We start from the raw sequence: 23,476 nt of genomic DNA, 5'->3' as shown, positions 1-23,476 counted from the left end.
CTCTCATATTGTTATCTATAGTTGATGGATGTACTCGTGCCATCTGTGCACTTTGAACTGGCTTATGATTTGTACCTTCTCATCACATAATTAGAAACAAGTGTGAACAATTTTGAATCGTTGTGTATAAACGATGACAACTGTGCTTTAGTTGTGTTTAAGTTCTGCTGTCCTCTCTTTAGTGTTTTGCAACACAAGTTCATCACAGTGCGAATTGTGTTTTACTGAGTGAGAATGTGTTTAGAGTTTAGCAAAAAGAGTGCATGAGATTTGCTAACAGAGTCTAAGTGCCTGAACTTGTTTAAGGTTTTGCAGAAAGAGTGATTTATTTGACAAACTGGTTTAGGCTATTGAGAATTTAGTTCAGAGAATGGGGTTTATTGTTTTAGCAATTGTGAAAAACTGTAATATTGCATTAAGAGCTATAGGTTGGTTTTCATAATGTGTAATACCCCAGTTTAACACGATATTTAAAACCCTAATTCATCTTCACACACTTATTTTAATATGTGTAAGTGGTACAGAAACAGTCTGAACCTATGTTTTACCATACTAGTTATTAGTTTGCCATTGGTCGCTTTGCAAGAATTCTAATTTAGGAGCAGTGGTCTTCAATTACTGTTATTGTGACTCATTCTGTTTCACATATATGCAGCTTCTTGTCAGTGGTTAGCCAGCACTTTTACGAGCGTCATCGTGGCTTCTGCATTAGACACCATGTATGTCATCTATTTCTGTCTAGTGTCATCCACTAAATCCTGTGACCTGACTTTTTAATTTAGTTAAGTTTTTAATTATTATTGTACTTTATTAATCCCCATGGGGAAAGTTCTTACTGATGGTGGCGCTGTTAGTTTCTGCTTGGCCACCAGGGACAACTAGGTGTTCAGTGTCTTGCCCAAGGACACTTCGATATGTGGACTGAAGAGACCAGGAATCGAACCACCGCTCTATCCCCTGAGCCACAGATACCCAATTTAGACTCTTGAGATAATAGTTTAAAAGTGTGCAGAATAAATCTTCTGTATTAAAGGCAGTCATAAAATTACACTTTTATTTAAAAAAAGCTTGTGATACTGTACTGCTCCAATACTCCGGTATATTGCAGGGCTATTGTGAAAGCTTAAAATTACAGTTATGACTTATGTGGTGTGTAAATGAAACTAAAAGGCCATTTAAAATGGGGTTTTCCAGTTGTGCCAGTAATGTTCTTTATCTTTGCTGATCAAGCAGTGAATCATGATACAGAGTCTGAACTCTTCAGAACCGGGCATGTAGCTCAGCCAGCAGATTATAAAAGTCAGTTATATATGGCTGTTTAATCAGCACCACGTTACCGTTCATGCTCCAAATTTAACCAGGAAATAAACTTTTATAAAACAAAAAACAAAAAAACCTTCCTCTCTCCATTTATTTGTGATCTTCTCATGCAGTGAAACACAGCCAGTGAGCTTAGTGAACATTCTGCTCTTTAAAAAATTGAAATAATTTATATAATTAATTTACTTTAAATTTTGAAGTAAACAAACTTGATAAACAGCTGGCTGTGCTTGTTAAACTGAAACAGTTTTATTAATTTATTTTACACTGTAGCATTACATTCGTCATCTTACATCTAAATTTAAATGACAATTCCATGGCACAAATGACAGAGAATGTGAATATTGTCCTTACAAAGTAGCCCAGTTTCAAGTGGGTAATTGTTAACTACTCTGACAGCTTGTTGGATTTGGTTATGTTTGTATTCATGTCATAACTGTACCGCTATCGTTTGTACGTGATGGCTAATCTGTTAAATCAAAAGATAGTTATCAATATAGTACCCAATTCCTATACACAAAAATGTATAGGACTACTTCCAGTACTTTTATTTATTAAGAAGACATTTATATATGAATTTGTCAGTAAGTACAAGTTACGCAAAAACACTATAATTGTAAAGAATATTTAGAACTAGCATTAAACACACAAATAGCAAAAAAAAAAAAAAAAAAAAAAAGCTAACAAAAAACAAAAGTTCCTTTCAGTACATTTTGAGGTAATTAGGTGTTGAAACACTGTACAACTCAAAAGTACAAACCAGAAGATTAGCACTGTTAAAAAGTAGTTGATAATTAGTCTGTGGTAATACTAAATGGCTGCATTTAAAAATGTTTTAGATCACTGTGAGCTCTTATGATCAATAGCGGAAATCTACTGCAGATGGTTTTAATTTTTCTGAGGCTTGGCAGAAAGGACTATGATAAATTAAATTTAATCACTTCCACATCTCCTCTAATCAAACCAGCACACAAATGAAGAAAGATCCAACACATCATAGAAGGTGGAATCGGTCAACAGTTTATTTGATAAATTACAACAAACCAAGCAGCATATAATATTGTAACAATCAGGACTACATAGTAAAGTTATATAGCATGATCAGTCTTTAATTCCTTTATCTGGCAGAAAAATATATGAAAACCAAATGAGCATTTATATTATATATCACTTTTTTATGATGTCTACCATTTGAAAAATATGTGTTTTGGCTGATAAACTTCATAAATCATTTTTATTCCAAAAAGGTCCTTGATTATTGTGGAATGCATCTGTTCTTTTTAAAATATTCTTTCCATCTATTTTTCATGTAATATTTACTACAACTAAATAGTTTACCAAATCCTAGATCCAATACAAGCCATACAGTCTTTCTTCATTTTTTATTTAAAGATAATTTGTTCCAGCTATCTCTTGCATCTTTTTTCCTTCCTCCCCTGCTGATGTAGCCAGACGTGGACCCCTTCGCTCCGGCCAACATGATCACGATGCAATCTCTCACACAGTCTGTTGTTGGTGGGAGGCAAAGCGGGGGGCAGGCGGAGAAATAAATAATACCCTCATCAGCATATTGTGACACTATCCCTTGTGACGGTCAGATGAAATCTGGGACACAGTTGCATTCATCGTTCAGTGAGCTCTTCCACACAGTTAAACCCACCGACAGCAATGAATGTTGATTGTGACCTTTGCTGTGCTTTAGAAGCTGGGGGGTATTTTTGTTTGCTTGTTTGTGGAGGAACACTGTTCTTCATGTGATTGTTTAAGAAGTTGCCGGCTGTGCTTGTGTGCAGGTTTCTGTATGCGTTTGACTTCTTTTTGAGACAAGGAGTGACAAAGGCTGGCCACAGGGTACAATCAACGGTCGATGGTTTTTTCAATTTAGCTCAAACTCACCGACAGCGTTGAATGTTCACTGGGGCGAACACAGACCTGATGGTGACCAGAGATGGCATTCTGCTTAGTTTTGCAGAGGGACCAAGTCTTCTCTGTGGGCAGAGAGGCTTCTAACTCTGTCCCTTCTTTGTTGGGCAAGAACAACACTCAAAATGCCATTTGTGTTTTACCATACTTGATGAAGCTATTTTCTCCATTTTGACATATCAGATATCTACAAACTTCATCCCTGAACAGTAATCTGGTATCTCTTAGAATTAGAGGTCATAGAAATGCATCCACTGTGCTTTTTCACCACGTTCTTTGCACCTGCATTCACAAAGTGCACCTGAGTAGAAAAGACAGAAAAACATTAATATCAAAGGAACAGACATGCTGTGATACACAGCAGATGCAATTTGTTATTAGATTCAGGCTTCCTGTTCTCTCTTTCTCCAGTACCAGTGCCCCTGTAAACAGGAAACAAACAAACGAAAAACTCCTGCTTAAGTCCTGACAGTGGCAACATTTGATTGTCACCAAATGAGCGTTATGAACTGTTAACTTATGACACATGCTCATTGTGATGTCAAAGGCAGTATTACTGTATGGGAACATGTTTTATTCCACTACAAGTAACAGTCAGAAGAGGGAAGTCATCTCGAAACTCATGACTCATAGTGGGTTTTAGTAAACACAGCACCTGGGTGGAGGCTGCTGCCACTTGTCACAAGCACAGCAGCACGGCCTCTAGAGAAGCACCAATATGCCTCAGGGGCTTCATGCAAGCTGAAGGATGAGGAAGATGGGTATGAAACTGTCGACTCATCCAGATCAATCAGCATCTGTTGTTCTCGCTATGATGTGGCACTGTGACTGAAGACTGCTAATACCAGTAAAGAAACTGTCCACCATCATGCATGAAAGATATTATTATGCAGCGTTGAATCAGTGTTGCTGATCATGAGGAAAAAAGTCAAGAATCTGTGAGAGAAATCAGATGCCACAGACCTGATGTACCAATTAGATGTGGTGTGACAATAAAACTGGCACTGAGTCAAGATGTGGTCGAATAATAAGTATGGTGTTAAGATGCTTTATAAGGAAGGATGAGGAGTGACCAAGATGATGTGGTGGATATCTCATCTCCTGCCAAATCCTCTTCACACAAAGCAGTTTAAAATAACATTATCACTCTGTCTTTGCTAATACAAAATCAATATATTTGAAGATTTTTAAAGATTTCTATAGCATGCCAGAAAGCTAAGTACGCTGCTTCTCTTCTCCTTTTCATTTGAAGTGCTGCCTCTACTTTGTCATTTCCTGTGTACCTTAGATGATGTATTCTTCAGAAGAAGCTTTCCAGTTATGAGAAAAACTATATATCATAATTCAAAGTAACTCAATAAAAAAAAAAAAAAAAAAAAAACTGTTGGCTTGCTGCTGACACATAAACCCATGCTTGGATAAAAAAAGCACAGTCCTTGCCGCAAGGGACACCGCTAACTCAGCTTCTCTCCACATTCCCGAACTGTGATTTGAGTGACAGTGTTGGAATTGACACAAGTGGATGAGAAGGAGCTGCTTTATAAGGTCTTCTCTGGCCGCAGGACGAGGGAGATGGTAGGAAGAAAGATCTTGGGATATGCAGCTAGGGAGAGGGAGGAGACGATGATGTGGCCATAATCTGAATGACAAGGTCTGCACATCAGCCCTTAAACCAGGCTGGGTTTGGTGTGTGTGTGTGCGTGGTTTGGGAGAGTGGGGGTGGCTAAGGGGAGAGAGGAAGGACACTGGGGAGAGCGAGAGGAATAAGAACAGACAGAGGGGGGAGGAAGCAGAGGGCAGGCAAGAGTGTCCTGTCTAACATGCTGGCCTTAATGGTTCGGACAGCTGACATTTAACCACTGAATCATTTTTAGATAAGTGGATGTGGTGGGGAGAGAGTGACTTGTAAAAACTTTGGAAAGTGTTTTTTAGGCTAAATATAAAGACATTTGAAAAAGAACGCCTCAGCCAAGGTATAATGCTGATTACAGAACATGGCAGATCTGCCTACTGAGCAAAACAAGTTCAATTCAAGGACAAGGGTACGCTAAAGAGAAGTGAAACATGTTTGTGAGGGGCAGTGAATTGCTGGATCAGTTGGGAAGGTCTGTGCCTAAGTGAGCTAATAGCGCTCCCTTATTTAGTAACTACTGTTGAGGCTCTCTTGGGCAACAACATAACCCACAGTTTGTTCAGTGCAGCTGCTCAGTGGTTGATACTAACTGTAGCAGGCATCTGACACAAGGGAATTACTATGAATGCGATACAGGATGCCAAAGATAAAGGCCACATATGCTGAGCAGATTGTGAATGAAAGAAAGCTATAAAAACTAAAAATGTCATAGCTGGAGGAGAAGCTCTAACAATAGGAAACTAGCAGAACGGGTTTGCGTAATGGATACTGTCAAAGTTTCACAATTAGTACCGACGACCCTGTCAAAACAGCCTAGTAATTCCAGAAAGACAAATCATACAGGAGGTGATTGAATTACTCCAAAGTAACAAAAGAGCAGTCTGTACTCAATTTCACAGTAGCGTGTGAATGTGCCATTCTTTTTAATATGGAGGATTTTGGGACAGGTTTTTATGCTACCATTTCAACATGTATGAGTACTACAGTTTCCCCTCTCTTCCATCTTGCTGTCCTTTCAGATTTAGCTTTACATTATCCATTGATTAAGCTTATTTTAGACTACAGAGGTGTGTATTGTAAGACAGTTTAGAGATAAGAACTCTTTTGAACCGTTTTAAGAGATGCAGTACAATGCTGGGTGTAAAAACAGCTTTCACATTTGACAAATGAGACTCCACTGCTTCATTTTTATCAAGACAAAAAAAAAATTCTACTTCAGATGAGAAAAAGGCAACAATTTGGTTTGCATAAAACATTTCAGTGGAAATCCCAGTTTATGTCTCTCTCTCTCTCAACTTCAGTCATTTTGTTTCTCAGGAGGGGGAGGAAATTCCTGGCGAGGGTGCTGTGAGCTTTTGCTCTCTGCCTGCAGGTACAGGCCAGCCTCCTCTATCTGCCTGTCTGTAGATATCATACCGCGACGTGATCTGTTTAGCTGCCTGGCTTAATGCTCACCTGCCCATGTGCCTCTGGCTTTGTGCGCTTCTCGGGCATGTTTGTGAGTGTATGCTGACTTCTTCCATCTTGTTACAGCTGGGATGGCGTCTCCCTCTTTATCTACTGCCCTGCAATTACAGTCACATACACACAAGATGATAAATGGACTTTTAATACACTGACAAGATATTTACAAATTCAAACATTATTAACCTTCTAGCAAACAATATGCAGTTAACAAGTTAACACACACGCACACCTGAGGACTGACAAGATAGATTAGGAAAAATGGGGTTGATTACGATAATTGTGGGAAAGGCAGGATGTTACATGCACTGAAACAGGACATTAAACATTTGCAAGAATTTATTAAAACCAGCGCCTGTTTCAGACATACACTTCCATCGAATTTATTAAAACCTGCGCCTGTTTCAGACATACACTTCCATCTAATTAGAAAAACAAAAAGTTTAACTGTATAAATATCTCAATAAGCAGAGCAAGGAGTTTTATTCCCTCTCATGCTGAAATTGGATTCTTTCGTCTGTGTTGAGAAGTTTCAGATGCATCATGTGCCAAGTGGTGTACTGCGTTGTATATTTTTTGCTTCGTTATTTCATCCTCAGGTTGTCACAGCGTTGACAGATACAGGCTGACGTGTACAGCTACACTCACAAAAACACACACAGACACACTCGAGTAGGGGTCTGAGTCCAGCTGGAGGCGGTCCCCTGCCAAACCTGCAGGCAGGCTGACTGTATTCATATTCATCACACACACACTGAGTGCAACTGACAGGACACGCACGCACATACACATACACACAGTGCTGGGGGAAAACATATATATTTCAAGGACACCCTGCTATTCCAAAATGTTTATGACGAGAAACTGTTTTGCTGCTTCTGCTGCATTATTCCCTCTGCTATTTCATCTACTATCACCAAAGATATCTGCACTGTACATTTTTTAAAAACAGGAGGGCCACTGAGAAACGTGAAATAGAGATGGATGTGGGGGAGAGAAAACCACAATTGGATGTAGTCTAGCAGCAGTGAGTAATGTCATGAGAGAAGAGCAGACTGGGGAGAAAAAGCGAGAAGTGAATAATAACCAATAGGCAGTGAGAGAGATGGAGGAAGAGTGCCTCTCTGTCAAAACACACACACACACACACACACACACACACACACACACACACACACACACACACACACACACGACAGAAAGGGACTCTGCAGGGCGCCAAATAATAACCTCCCTTGTTATCATCACCCGGTCAAACCGTTCTCCACTCCTCCTCCACCTCCTTCCGTCTTCAACACAATCATTGCCCTATCGTTTACAGTGTGGTGTAAAATGGGAACATCAATAGACACATCCATTAGCAGCGCAAGGTCTTCCGTCTCTGATTCTCAAGGGCTTTAATAGCTGGCACACAAACACACTCATGCCGCACCTCAGCCGACTGTTCACCAAGCTATCTCCACGCAGACAAAGCCCAACGGAGTGTGTCATTAAAGCTGGTTAGCAACACTGTCACTGTGAGGGTGGTGCTGTCAGTTAACCTGATGCTAGAAACCAAGAAGGATGGGACAGCATTCTGATTTAAGCTTCCTACAAGTAGCAATCCTAGAATTTCTCCTTTTCATTTATTTATTTATTTAGTTAGTTTACCCATATCGTTTCTGCTAACATTTTCATGTATTACCAAATCATAACCAAGTCTTTTTTAACTAGATTTTCTGTTTAAGCCTTAGCTGGCACTCTTTACAGTCTGTTCTGGCAATCACATGATAACTACCCTGTTTTTATTTCTTGCAAACAAGCTGCTGTTGCTTTGGGACAATTCCCCCCCCCCTGGGAAAGACCTGCCATATATCAGACATTTAGGATGAAATACTACTGAGCATTATCCATATGTGACCGTAGTCAAACTCAAACATTTTTTGTATGCTTATGTGAACTGTTGGTTATTAAACCACCTTTAAACCCATTAAACACTGATCTTGTTTTCGGTTCTACTTTAGTTGATAAAAGGAAGTATAGATGCATCATTTGCATGCCTGATTGTGATAACCTGGAAATACAATCGAGAGATCAATTCAGATTTCATTCAATTCATTTTTATATTCATTTACTTATGAGATGTTGCATCCAAAGCAGTTAAGTAAACGTACAAACACAGATATTCAGTGATCATAAAAAAGAAAAAATAAATACTAACTCGTACAGAGGCCAACATTATTAATACCTTGTTAACCTTGTTCTGAATTTTATTCACTGTAACAACAGATGCAAATTACCACAGGCAGCTGTTTGACAGTTTAATGAACATCAAAATAAACCCGAAGTCATTCAAAACAGATGCATAATGAGAAAAAGATAAGGAGGAACAAGAAGGGCAAATAGATTGAATGAGAGGGAGGGAAGGGTTTCGCACAATACCGCCTCACAAGTTGTAATTTCAGCACTTTTTCTTTTGGTGGGGGGGAGGGTGAAGCAGAATGTTAGGAAGCCCGGGAGGGGTGCAGAATGGATTTGGGTGGGGGCACATTCAGAAATTGGTTTTGACTGCATGCGCACGCACAAAGACACCCACACACTTACACACTACAGATGGCATACATGACAGCAGACATGCACAGTTACTCCATATGTAAAATGACACTGCATAAAATTTGTTCCCCAAAATGAGTCAAATTCGAATAATAACATTCTTTTCACAGTCTATTGAAGAGCACCAAGAAACTATACTCAAAGTGTCCTATTATGTTAAAATTACTGAATTCAGGTTGTTTTTTTTTAATTATTGAATTTATAGAATTTTGTGATACAAGTAGGCACTTTATCTACAAGAAAAAAAAGCAGCAACAGCCTCAGTGGTGTCTGATTCTTACTGTGGTAGGCTGATGGTAGACTGCAGACAGACTCTAGGTGTTTGTATGTGCACGTGCACACATGCCTGCCTCCTTCATGTCTGGACCTGGGCAGGCAACAAACAGAAAAAGAAAGCACAGAATAAATGCAGGTGTTGTTTGGTAAACCGTATTATTAAAATGTCAAACACACACACACACACACACACACAATGTGATCTGCAGCCTGAGTTAATGAACAGTGCACATGCATGTACACTCAAAAAGACAGAGACAAATCCTTGTAACCAAGACAATGCTTTGTTGCACTGAATTCAATGTGCTCTTTTCACATAGTTTATAGCACCTCCATCTTAAATAATATACAGTGTGTGTATTCTTAAATGATTCAACAGTGCTGAGTGATGTGTAGCAGTATTAGTTGTAAAAGCTCTGCACTTCATCCCCTCTAAAGAACTCACACAATTTTATACATGCACCAAATGCATTCACACCCCAATATAAACTCTCCGGATGGTCTTGAGAAGCACTAACAAGAAGTCATTTTGTATGTGTGTACATTAACACATGATTTGTCTTGTCAATTAAAAAAGTAGTTGGACATAAGATGGGTGAAAAAACAAAATACAGTGATGTCTCAAGAACAAGAGCCCCTCTAACACGAACATATGGAACCAGCTTTTGAAGCCACTTTGCAGTCTGTAAAATCAAATCTTGACAAAACATGCTAGAAATTGTGAGTCATCATGGCTGTTACGTCTCTTCTAATAATGTTGAAATGTCACTGATGTGCTTTTATGTGGTGCTCTGAACACAATAAAGAATTTCAGGATAAGGACAGCACTGGCTCTGATGTATTATACTGAGCTTGGTGTCTGACATACTCACAGCATGATGAGGCTGGGAGTGATGTGCACCAAGACAAGATGAATTATCAAAAGGAATTTTAGAGCACCGCATCTTAAGCTGACCAGATGGAAAGTGAGAAAGAAAAACAAGTACAACCTGGAGATGCAGCAGGGGGTCAACTAATGTATCCTTCCTAGTATTCACATAAACCTACACATAGATTTACTATAAACATGCATTTAAATTACTTTCAGTGAGATAAATTAAATATTATGAGGGTAACAAAACCATAAAAAGATGTAACATCATCCCTTTCATTAATTTACCATTTGTTCATGACAGTTCTAATGCTGTCTTTTCCCTGTTATGTTACTATTCTTCTCTACACAAGCAAAAGGGAAAAAGAGATAAATGAACCACAGCTGCAACTCATGATAATTTCCATCCTTAATTAATCTGCTAATGTCATTCATTTCCTGGTTACATTTCTGTTAACTGTTTCGGTTCTTAAGCGAACAGTGGTAAACCTCGTCTATGGCCTTGATCTGGATAATAATTCACACAAATCAAAATATAGTATTAACACTACCAGTATTAATAGTAGTATTGAATCATATCTCAGTTTTTCTATTGTCTCAGTCTTGGGTATCCTCTGCATTCCCTCAGGTTTTTTTTTTTTGGATGTGAAGTGCCATTTGGTCTCCCATTGTGACTAATAATGAGTCATGCTGTGTACTGAAAGCTGCGAGTTTATTCGTGGTCAATAAGCACATTAAAGTTGGAAGAAATATTCATAAATGTTTCCTAAGCCCCTTGAGCTGTATTAATGATTTCTTTGAGCACCATCATGTAGTTTTAAGAGTCCTTTTTTTTTATTTTTTACTTATTTTATCTTTAGCTCAAGAACCATTAGTGAGTGGTTGTGGTTAGATTTGGCAAGTACAAGTGCTTCTACAGAAATTAGAGGTATGTTTGCCCCACCGGGTTGCATTTTTGATTTGTTTAAACATCAGGAGTGGAGTGTTTGATCTTAAATCTGATCCATGACCAGGTTCACAGTACTAAATGAGAAAATAGTGTGCAGAGTCTACAGCTGATTGCAACCTAACCATTTTATTGTACATATGTAGCAGTAATCTTTTATCACCATATCAATCTATTCTTTTCCTTCATACTGCTTGTAGCAAACCCCATGTATTATAAAGAAAAAAAAAGCTGCCTAGACCCAGCTCTATTGAAACCCATGTTAAAAACATAAACAATAACACACCAGCTGTAATAACTGGACCTAAAAATTCTTAGAAATTATATGTACAATCTGAAAACCTAGTTACAAATGAAAGCACATAAAAAGAAAAGACAAATTGTCCAAAAGGTTACTGAAAGGCGGCTTGCTAAAATAGATTTGCCAGTGAAATGGGGTTCCTCCGAATTCCTCTCAGCCGGATCTACATCCTCAGAAAAAGAACAATGATTGACCTTGGCCAGATGAAAAATTGCCTCAATTGTTCATACTTCACTTTGATGTTAAACACAGTGAAACAGGGTGGCACAGGAAAGCTGCTCACCACAGCCTAAGGAGAAATGAAACCTTTTATGCCGCTTAAGAACTGCCCCCCCTCCCCCGCTTTGTTTCTCTTTCTAAAGTTTCCTTATGTTCAATTGCCTGCATCTGCCAGAATATACATGAAATTTACTATTTCTGTCTGACCAAGCTAGTGTATTCTTTACTGCTGTTCTTTTCTATGGTATGCTCCTTCCTACAACCCACTATGTTTTTTTTTTTTTTTTTAACCACCTCCTGCATCATTTCTCTCCCACCTCTCCATTTCTTTCATTGTCGTCGTCCCCCCACCCCCACTCCCATCCCTCTCTGCTCCAGTAAGCAGACTTGCTGAGACCTGGGAGGATATTAAGGTCCCAGCACGGAGTCACCAATTTATACTCTCATTAACAGATTCATGTGCTGCTCAGTACATAAAAAAACAACAACAAAAAAAAAAAACCCTAGGACCACCCACGTGTTTAGGCGCCCTCAAAACAAAATGCAACAATAAAGATCTGCGTTCCCTCTGCCGACTAAATGAGCCAATTCACGCAAAAGGAAAAAAGAAAGTTGCAAATTAACATACGTTTTGATGGTACAGGGGTTTTTTATGTGTTAACAAGAATATGCTATTAATGAGCATTGACTGCTTGAAAAGCCATTGTTGTGGAATAACCCGGCCTTGCAGTTTTTGTTTCCAATTGTGTTTTAAAAGACACTGTGTAGGACAATCAGAAGTTATACTCCTAACAACTAAGACAAACTGTGCTGTTAAGAGCATGTAGTGTTTGCATGTATCAGATAAATGACAAAGCATTGTGGTTAGGGTCATACGACAGTCACATTATTCCAAAAGCTTATTTATAAAAACCTAGATGACTTTATTCTCTCCACCAAATACTTCAGAGAAGCGGCAGAGTCAAATAAATGAACCCAGCTAGAAGTTATTAATGAGCTATTTATGTACTTGTAGTCCTGTTTGGCTCAATGGGCAGAGAACAATACAAACATTATGACTGTTAAGAGTTCAACTCCCACTGGGCCACCCAGGGCTAAAATACAAGATCTTGATAGAGTAAGATGTATGCACTTTACGCAAAATCCCACAGCTTAGTACAAGTTTTGTCTCTGGTTCACTGAGTATAATAACTGCAGTAAGAAAGTTAACCTTTGTATAACCCAAGAGAAGAAACCCTTGAGGTCAGGGCAAGACAGAAGCATATGGGTTACGGACAAGAATAATAGATAGCATACAAACAATACAGTACAATATTGGGAACAGTACAACAGTATAAAAATTCATCCAAGAATAGCATATAGATCACTATACTTAAAACAGTATTTTTGGAAAATCTGGCAAATCCCTAAATAGACACTTGGATGAAACTTTAAGATGAGTGGATAAAAGCTAAAGTTCGTTCTGTGGAGAAGGCACTGACAAATTAAAGCAAATAAGTTCTACTTATAGTATAAATGTCAGGTATTTCTGGCAACTGCTTTGTTCAGTTCTGCTTTAAAAAGAAAAACAATGCTGTGCTATGCTCAAACAACCAACAGGGCCACCAGATGAAGAAACAAGTGGGATAGCTGTTTTCATTTCTATACCAGTTACTGTATTTATGTTTGAAAGAATTATATCTTCTGATATTTGTGCTTTGTCAGAACACATCTGTATTCTTACCATATTGTGCCTTTTTGCAATAAAATCTAGTAGAGACATGTAGAGCTAGACCACCCAGAGCAGCTGCTCATACACCCTCCTTACTCAGGGGAAAAAAGGGAAAAAATAGTCACTTGTCTTAATTATATCCATCCTCTGGGCATGTCTTTTTTGCCGATAAACAGAAATCTAAGCCACCCCACCCCCCAACCAAGAGGCCACAAAACTCAATGTCTTTACGGAAAGCGCGTTTTAGAGAACACATTACCTCTAGATGGAAATAAACATATTCAGTACTATGTGAAGTTGTTTTCACTGAGGTTACAAAGGCAATTTGATTTTATATTGTTTATTGTTGGATTTTCTCTCCTGTATCCTGGGATTTGTAAATGATCCCAGACTATAAAGGTTACTGCAGAGGCTTTGCTAATAAAATCTGCAGGAAGTTCAAATCAAGTAGATGATTAATATATCAAAAGAGCTGGGAAGAAATAGCAATATCAAAATTTGTACAAAGTCTGGTACTTTGATGAAAAGGTGGAAAAAACACGCCAATGCTTGCATGTACACACACACACACACACACACACGTGCATGTGTGCTGTAATAAGGAGGTGTCTGCTCCAGGGAGGAGGTTGTTGTGACTGCACTGTTCTTTTTCATGATCTATAATTTTCAAGCTGGCAGTGTGTGTGTGTGTGTGTGGGGGGGGAACATGAAGACGGAGGCAAAGACAAAGAGAGAGAGAGAGACTCCACACAGGACCCCAGCATCTATCTGCCAGACAAATCCTCCACAGGCTTTGATCCTCAGCCCACTTCTTTCTCTGTGGTTTTTGTTTTCAGGGAAACAACTGTGATGTTTAGCTGAAATGTAGCTACAGTCTAAGGCCCCAAAAAGGGAGGACTCTCAAAATCTAATACAAAAAAAAACTTGTCATCAACCTAGTCCACACTTTCTTTCATAATGTTTTCAATATACTAAGAATCAAGGGGTTAATCTGTTTCTGTTGTATATTAGCTGAGATACTATCGAATGCCATTTGTTCCAAGCAGTGAGACTAATGACCCTGAGCCAACACTTGGCATTCAGCCGGGAACTCAGAGCAAGGGAAGGTAAGCAAACTCATATATTCTCGAGGGGGCTGAGCTAAAGAGAGGGAATGGGAATAGGCGCTATGGTCCATCATCTACTTAAGATCTAGACAGCAGTGCCATCATCCTCCCTTGAGTCTACACACAGGAAAATGCTAACAGGAAACCCAACCATCTTTCTCTTCTTGCACCTAATTTTACTGCTGTCTTGTTAAGTAAATGTACTTTGTGTAGCATTTATCAACAAAAAGTCAATACTACATTAATTCTGAGACATCTGCATTATTACTGTAAACAAGTTCTATCATGAAGATGGCTGGCATCCTCCACCAGCTTTAAACTACATTTAACCCTGTATCTGCTAATACACAAAATATTTCACAGGACAAACCAAAACAAAGTGTCATTCTTCCAGGCCAAATACAGTATAGCAAGTACTGTAGCAATATCGTTTTTGTGGCAGAAAGTAAAGGAAATGCAGTATACCATTATAACACAGGTACAAAAGCAAATGGTTGCACTTGTAATGTATAATAAACCACCATTAGTCTGACGAGGATATAACAGTAATATTTAAAAATGCAACACGTGCCAACTTTAAAATGAGTTTTTGTTAATTGTTGTTTTTTCTTAACCCTTAGAATCTTCATTATAAATAATCGAGGTACATTACGTAAACATAGGTGTTAGAGTTCTGTGCATTTGTTTAACTTTAGCTTGTTGTACGATTAACTACTAAAAGTTGCAGCCATATATGCCAGAACACACATGCATACACAGACGACATATAGGTGGGTGTGGATGCCCCAGCCATGTGAGGCTGAGTGAATTCTGCTATGATGGGAAAGCAGCAGGGGGTCCACTCCTCTGCCTTTATTCGATTTAAGTTGAGCTTGGCTGCTTCTTTCAGTCCTCTGACATGCATATGAATATTTATGCATTTATGTGGAAAAACAAAATGGGGCACAGGAATAAGTATCCTACTGCACTCTGTCTATGTGAGTGTGCGTGCATAAGTCTGTTTGTATGCGTTGGTAGTACCTCCAATGGCAGACTAATGATAGGTCTTATCGACACCCAGCAGTGAATGCAGGCCTTTGTCTCCTCTTGGGATGCATTATGGAAAGCTTAAGGGGCTGCCTTTGACGCCTTTTCATTCTCTCACCCACTGATAAAACCCAGCACAAAAAAGGCAACTGCTATACAGCTCCTGTAGTCTAGCAAGTTGAGACACACTACTGTATATCCCTACATCCCGTCATCAAAATAGGCAAAAGTTAAATGGACAATGCATAAGCTCAGTATAACTCACAAAGATAAAATTTAAGACATTTTGGAAAGCAAAACTGCAATGCCTGAAATTACCATTAATTTTAAATATACAGCACATTGATAGAAAGAAAAAACCACAAGATGCATGGACTCGGTGGTGTGAATCAATGTAAAAAGCAAATGATACTCGTATGCATTACTACTGTAATCAATATACAATGCAATCAAATATTTAAAAGTAAGAGTTAAGAAGAAATAGCATTGCTCTTTTTTTCCAGTTTAAATGCTACCCTCCTTCCCACCAATAGAACATCAATCAGGTCTCCGAGCATAAGGTTACTCTACATATAAAATAGCTGGAAGTAGTAAAAGGCTTTATTTTGGTAAGGGCCTGCTATATCTTATGATTCATGCTCTGGAATGTTTCATAAGACACTATTTTCAAAATGATGTCATCTATGAAGCTAATAATTAATGGCTCTTCCATTCTACTTCATCTTATTTATTATATTTAGTGCATGGCTTAAAGTAAGTTTGCACATTTTCTGAAAAAAATAAAGACTTTTCCTCTGAAGGCACTGTTGGTGTGCTTATTTGAGAATTAGAGGCTGGGGCAGGGTCCCTTAGACAAGCACTTTATAAAATGAAAATGTTTTCTTTTCCAATGATGGCAAGCATTACTTTTCAGATTTTTAAGAGTGCAGCATACAGCTCCTTGGGGAAGCAAAGCCATTTCTGTGGCCGTTTCCCTTTGAGTCAATGAAATCCTCTCTTTCCACCTCTGTTTGTTCTTTCATAGTCTTATTTTCAAGCGATTGTTGCAAATAGCCTGGAAGTGCATTATATTTTTACTCTTAGCCCCGTCTTTAGATTTTTGCCTCTTACTATCTGTCACTCTATTCACTTTTATTTCTGGTAAGATAACTAAGGGGATCATTAAAATACATCATTTCTCCCCAGTCTCATCTTTGCATTTCTCAACTTTAATCTCACGCAAAAGAACAATAAATTCAAACATAGACCTTCCTTCTCAGAACTGCTCTCTCTGCATCCATGTTGCTGGCATAGCAATCCCAAAGAAAGCCCCCAAGGCCAAGCAGTGAGATTTAGGGGCCTCATTTAGTAAGTAGGTACACGAGTCTCCCCCATCTTAACCCTCTCAGCAATTAGAGAGAGGCGAGGAAGTACAGCATTTTATGGCCTTATAATGACATTAGAAGAATGTATTGGCCTTCACCCTCATTTCTCTGTTTACAGTACCAGTATCTTTTTGGTTTCCATCATAGACAATTCTCTTGCGCTCCACCAACATCACTTTCTCTTTCTTTTTGTTCCTGCTCTCTTTGAAATCTTGCCTGCAACCACCTTCCGTCTCTGTTTAATTTTTTCTATCTCTGCCCCCTCATCCCCATCAATCTTCCATCCATTCTTCTATCCATCCATTTTGAAACTGCTGTGGCTTCAAATTGAATAAAAGCTCCCATTCTAATCTTTAATCCTCTAGTGGTTGATGGCGGCTTTGCCAAGGGGAGGGGGCTTTGATAGGAAAGCATTTTTTTGTTTTATGGAGTCTTTGCGTATACACAAATGTTACTATTTTTGACACTTGGCCATCAGGTTTGTACAGCTTTTCCCCAACTGAGTAGGATTTCTCTCCTCCTCATTGTAAGCCACTGTCCATCATTTGCCAGTTATTTCACATGAGCGTGAAACAGATGATTACCCACTCTGTCCCCGGTCCTGCAGTGAATCAATATGACTTGACGGAGTGACTCATTTGACTGTCATTTTCCCATATGCATTAATGAAATATGAAACCATGTGACACACTGTTGGAAATCCACCTTCATAAACACAAATGGACACCAAAAGAGAACCATGCTGCTTACTGAGTCCTGCAGCTTTCAAAGCCAGCTTAGACAGACTCGGCTGCTCCTGAAAGACCTTCTTCCACCGAAGCATAGAACAGACACACTTGAAAGGAAAAGAATGTAGAAGAAATAACAGTGGCATGTATGGTTACTTACTTATAACATCCTCCACCTTCTTTCTTTCTTTATTTCCCTTTCAGAATACAACTGAATCATTTGACCATTTCTTGAGACTCAACAAATCTGGGGTGATTTAGCCCAAAAAATTAAAACTGATTAATACTGATATTGGACAATGTCTTGGGGGACAGTTTCACATTCTTTTACATAATTACTGTATAGCATCCATCCTCTATCATTTAAAATTGCGGAATGCCCTTTTTTGGTGGTCATGGATAGTAGAAAGACTGGGTCATGCAAAAGCAGTGAGTACCTTCTTGGAAAGTGAACCCTTAATACAGACTGAAGAAAGAATAACACTGATGTAAATACAGAGAGTAGTTACATGTGCATAAACTTGAAAGGGGGTGGGGGCAGAGGCAGAGAAACTCTGGTCACTCAAAAGGGAACAGGAGACTGCATGGCTCAGACAGACTGAAAATAGGTGAGTGAGAACGTTAGAACATTAGGAGCTAGAAGAGAATTGAGTTCGACTGGACTTGCTTGATATGCAGTGACTAGAGCTGAACTGAATTGAACTGAAATAACATGAATTGAAGTTATTCTATCATCTGTAGAACATCATTGTGACATACAATTCATACTGCAAGTACTGTGCAAAGAGCTGTGAAGAGACAGTAAAGGACATTTGTACTGGCAGAGCAGGCCAGCAAACCAGTCCTCAACCAAAAGCATCAAAGGTTCAATTCTCTAACAACCAATGTTTCTGGAAGTATCTTTGGCATGTATGATCATTTGATTTGCACTGCTATAGATAGAAGTCTTTCTACTGTTATTTGTGATATTATACAGTATACTTAAAATCCTATTTTATTGCCAATCCAGTGTTTATCCAATTGATTCAAGCATTTATAGCTGGTGTTCCAACGAGTGAAGAAAGGAAAACAGATCCTGCCCATTACCATTTATAGAACCTACAATAGTAATAATAATAATAATAGTACGATATCAAGCACCTTTACTTATAAACCCTTTGGTGTTCCAAGGAGTGAAGAAAGGAAAACAGATCCTGCACATTACCATTTATAGAACCTACAATTGTAATAATAATAATAGTACAATATCAAGCACCTTTACTTATAAACCCTTTTTACACAGAGACTGTGGCAAACTACCGGTGTTTTTACCCTTCTTCAAGGTAGCATTTTTGTTTTAAGCCCCTTTTACACTGAATCCCAGTGCTAGAGACATGATGCTTATCATGTTGTCCAATAGTCAATTTTTAAGTCAAGGCTACGTGCACAACCATTATGAAGGGTCACCACTGACACCCAATGCCTATACTGTACCCTTTATACAGAACAGTGAGGTGGAAAACTGGTGGCAAGCTCTTGCATTGAATGGGCAATGTAAAAAGGGGCTATAAGAGGATTGGGGGTGGGGGAGGGGGTTAGGAATGGTCGTAATCTCAGAAAGTAAAAAACCTTGGACTGGTTCCAAAACAAACTTTGAAGAAAAATCACACTATCACTAGAAGAGAGTCTCATCAAATGGGAGAATGAGAAGAACTGAGAAAAAAAAAACATTTTCTTTTCCTTTCACTGCCCCTCTTCTTTAACCATCCTGTTATATTTGTGTGTGGTGGCAACCATTCTTGCCATGCTTGCATGATAGAAACTGATTTACTGCTGCATTCAGCTTCTGAGTGAGAGTGTGAGAAGATTACTCTCTGAAAGACTGCTCTCTTTCATAACCGCTGAAACAAGGTGGTTCTTCTCCCAGTTTCACTCCTGGGTCTTGCCTTTTGTCTATGCTATTCCCTTTTGGTAACACTTCCATCCCTGCATCCCTAAAACGCCGGGGCTTTTTAAGTTCTAGTGGAATCTGGAGAAAAGGTCATATACATACAAGATGAAATGGAATGTATATTCAGAGTTCTTACACAAACAATGAAAGGGCTAAACATCACTGATAACAGGTTGAGTTTGTAGTGGGATACAGCAATGATAGGAACATGGGTTCATTAAAGTCAATACTGGTAAAGACCTTGTCATAACACTGACAGCTTTCTTTTTGTACTCATATTGAGCATTTATGTCTAAAGAATGTAACATATAGAGATACACTGATCAATAGGCAGATAAACGGTTTTCAACATGACTACCCTTGACCAGCAACCGGCTGATCATTCTCAGATATCTGACTCTGTGCGAGGCAGATTTAGAGTTAACAGTTAACACTGCATGCACATACGCAGTTGCACAAACCAAATGCGTAGCATGTGCAGCACGTAGCATCTCGCGTGCACCTCAAGCCAGAGGAGCGCTCCTGACTATACTGGGCGCATGTTCACTTGCACATTGGAAGTGTTTAATGTACAAAAAGTGTACAGAGGAGCCTACAGAAACACCTTGGAGAAGGTAAAACTACACTTAAATCTCTGTCATATAGTACACAACGAGGGAATTACTGGCTACCATTTAGTTTTATTGGGCCTTTAAAGCAAAGTGACTCAGACCTGATATTAGAGGAAAGTAAAACTGACTCCTTATAAATTCAAAATTAAATGTACAAAATATTAACATGCTACATGAAATTTAATTCTAAAACAATGTAAGATATTTAACAAAAGGGTTGGCCAGTGTCTGCGAAGTAGTCTCACTGTGTGTAATTTCTACATTTCCAAGGGCCCTAATCATATGGTAAAATGGTAAATGGACTGTATTTTATATAGCGCTTTCTCACAGTGTGTTACACTGGCCAAAGCGCTTTACAGGAGATTATACACCATTCACCCATTCACACACCGATGACGAGAGGCTGCCGCACACTGGCGCCAGTCGAACCACCGGGAGCAATTTGGGGTTCAGTGTCTTGCTCAGGGACACTTAGGCATGCGGGGAGACCGGGAGTCGAACCACCAACTTGCTGGTTAGAAGACGACTGCCCTACCTCGTAAGCCACAGCCACCCCCATATAAATAAATAAATATACCAATTCACATAGAAGCAGGTGCTTCTGGTAGGTTCCTCTCCAGAAGACAGAAAGAAATGCATGTGGTAAAGACAAGAGAGAATTTGGGGATGCAGCAAGTGACTCGGGATAGTACGTTCTTCACCGGGCAGCTATAGCTTAACACCAGGGACAGACCCAAAAACAAGCAGGCACACTCCTACACATAACAAAAACACACACACATGCAAACCCCAAACTCATCCCCAGGACACATCTGATTCAGGCAACCAGGTGGAAGAGTAACAGAGAACAGACACAAACATGGGCAACATCTAACCCCAGGGCAAACCAAGCTCTCTTACCTCTTCCATTACTTGTCTTTTCCTGGTTGCCTTCTGCTCTCGGTGGCTTTCGGCCTCCCTTCCTTGCCTTCTGCAGTGAAGACTAACACTGCTGATGCTTCTTCTGCTTCTTGTACTTGTGCCAGTTCCTTTCATGACCTGAAATAGAAGAGGACAGTGAGTTGAAATGAACCATTAAAAACCGTTTGAATGGAAACGAAAAAACTACCAGAATACCACATCAAGAAAAATAAATTATAAATTACTCCATTCATAGAGCCAGACCTCATGGGACTTCAGTTACAGCTTCCTAAATTCAGTTACCTTTCAAACAGTTTCTTTCTCATGGTACAGAAAGAATGTGTGAACCAAGACAGGCAGAAATTGAGATTACAAGTCAACATGGTTTGTGAACCTAAAGCAGCATGTGCTCACATCAAAGTTTGAAGTCAAGATATATTTTGTTATGTTATATACCATCCCAAGTGTTGAGGGATTATTTCTAGCCAGTGTTGTATTTGCAAATAATAGGTCAGATTGCTCAATATAACAAGGAATGAGGTTCATATAAGGGTCAAGGAGCACTGACAGTCAACCAGTGGCAAAAAGAGCCATAGGATGACTATGTTGCTGTCTGGTTGCATGACAGTGATTGATAGTTTGGTGTGTTACTGTGTCCATTTCATTGTTCACCTTTTGTCTGCACTGACTAAGTGTAATTATACTGACATGTAATTGTAGTGTTTGGAGAATGATTTTAATCGGGGTTATATGGCTTTGTAAATTGACACGTTTTGTGTGTATAAAGGTGTCTTACAGGTGTGACAAGTGCCATTGCACACACACATACACACTTTTTGCCATCTCATTCACAGCATACAGCTGCACAGATAAAGCAGGAGCGTTAAGCAAATATTGTACAATGGCAAGGAAACAATGAACCATCTCCATCCCTCCCCTATCGCTCACAAACCCCCACTGTGTGTGTGTGTGTGTGTAAAAATGACTAGCACTGCTTGTCTAAGAAAAGACACCATTGCTCCCCTCCCATTTATTTTAATCTCTATTCTTAACCTCTTCACTCACACTCCGCCTGTAACCCTCGACCCACACCCCTACAGCCTGGTGTCGACCCTCCCCTAAACCCCAGCACTGCAGCAACAGTGCTCCTTTGTTTGCCTCATCCCCTCCTCTCTTCTTGCCCCCTCGCCTTGCCACAAGTGATGCTGGTTGGCGGGAACGGAGGCATGCCGCGACAGGAACGCCGGGGAGGAAAGGAGGAACCAAAAGGTGGAGGAAGGGAGGGAGGGAGAGGAGAAAAATATGTTGGTGGGTAAAGGGTGGGGGGTGTCTATTTGGAAAAGAAATAAGTAGTTGTCTTAGAGACATTTTTTGTCATTCTTTCTCTTGCATCCCTTTAGTTTTCTGTCCATTCAGCTGTACATGACAGGGGCTTCTCAAAGTGTCTTTTTGGGAAAGTGGGAGGTGGGTTTAGAGGGGCTACGCCCTCACTGAACCAACCAATTTCAGTTGCCTGAGACTCACAAAAAGTCGTTTTCAGAGATCTATTTCTGGTTTGGTATAGGGAGCTAACTTTAAACACCAAAGCAAAGATGGGGAAGAGAAAAAGAAACAACTGGATTTTTACTTCTGCTTTTGCATGTGGGTAAGAAGTGAATCATTTACTGCTTGCAAACCAATGATGGTAAGATGATGTCATGGGGTAGGACTGGATAAGTCTGACTTCTTCCTACTCCATTCAAGCATGTAGGTATAAGCAAATTGATATTGGATTATGTGTAAAATTATGTGTGTTGTCATATAAACTGTTTTACGTGCTTGCAAGAATAAATCAAATCAAATCAAATCAAATCATGAACAAGCACTTAAGAGACAGCTCTATTCCTTGGCTTTTACATTTACATGGCTCAAAAATAATATGCTGATATTCCAACGGGCGATTTGTAAAAAAAATAGCCTTAAGTACACAACTTGTAATTTGAAAAAACTTAGAAAAATCGACTGGACTAGGTTTTTAGGTTGAAGACGTTTCACCTCTCATCCAAGAGGCTTCATCAGAGATATTTAACTATCTCTGACTCAACGCCAGTCAACTTGTAATTCCTCATTTAAAAAAAAAGAAAATACCGAACCTTCCCATTGAGGTTAGTCAAGACATAATTTTAGCTGTTTTGTTCTGGTACCACTGCTGGAGTGGTGAACCCAGCTCCCTAATATCATAAATACTGTGTGGGCCATGGGACTGAGGGTGACGGCACAGTAGAGTACTACCTTTTCCCACAAGCAGAGAGACTATTCAGCTCTGAAACAATCAGATCATTAACCCCAACTAATCTACAAACATTGTGTTTATAGAAAATGCCATTCTATCTTAGGCACCCACACAGCCATGTCATGCTAATTCATTCTGTGTGTGTGTGTGATATGTTGTATTTGACAACATGCATGTTGGCACTGCTGTGTGTGTCATGTCTCTCAGTATGCATGTGTGTACACTTATGTGTCATGGCTGCCTGTGTATTCAGTGTCTGCTGTGACACACACAGAAAGAACAT

At 39.3% G+C, this 23,476-nt stretch overlaps 1 long non-coding RNA gene across 3 annotated transcripts in view; it reads right to left on the bottom strand.

Annotated features, from left to right (window-relative positions):
• Window positions 1–2,331: 2,331 nt before the first annotated feature.
• Window positions 2,332–23,476, bottom strand: part of LOC109958178 (uncharacterized) — a 30,405-nt gene continuing 9,260 nt past the window's right edge. Inside the window, exons 2-5 of one of the 3 annotated variants that reach the window (XR_002274638.1) lie at window positions 20,922–21,059; window positions 9,214–9,299; window positions 6,332–6,441; window positions 2,332–3,544 (exon numbers count right to left, since the gene is read on the bottom strand). This is a non-coding gene — a long non-coding RNA (uncharacterized LOC109958178). Of the gene's footprint in view, window positions 3,545–5,783; window positions 6,442–9,213; window positions 9,300–17,502; window positions 17,588–20,921; window positions 21,060–23,476 lie in introns of those variants that run through there. The other 2 variants (XR_002274639.1, XR_002274637.1) reach the window with 2 other exon arrangements.

Source organism: Monopterus albus, unplaced genomic scaffold (assembly GCF_001952655.1).
Source record: "Monopterus albus unplaced genomic scaffold, M_albus_1.0 scaffold31.1, whole genome shotgun sequence".
In the NCBI taxonomy this organism is placed as follows: domain Eukaryota; kingdom Metazoa; phylum Chordata; class Actinopteri; order Synbranchiformes; family Synbranchidae; genus Monopterus; species Monopterus albus.
Note: the sequence above shows the minus strand (reverse complement) of the source record. Positions and strands in the feature narration are given on the sequence as shown.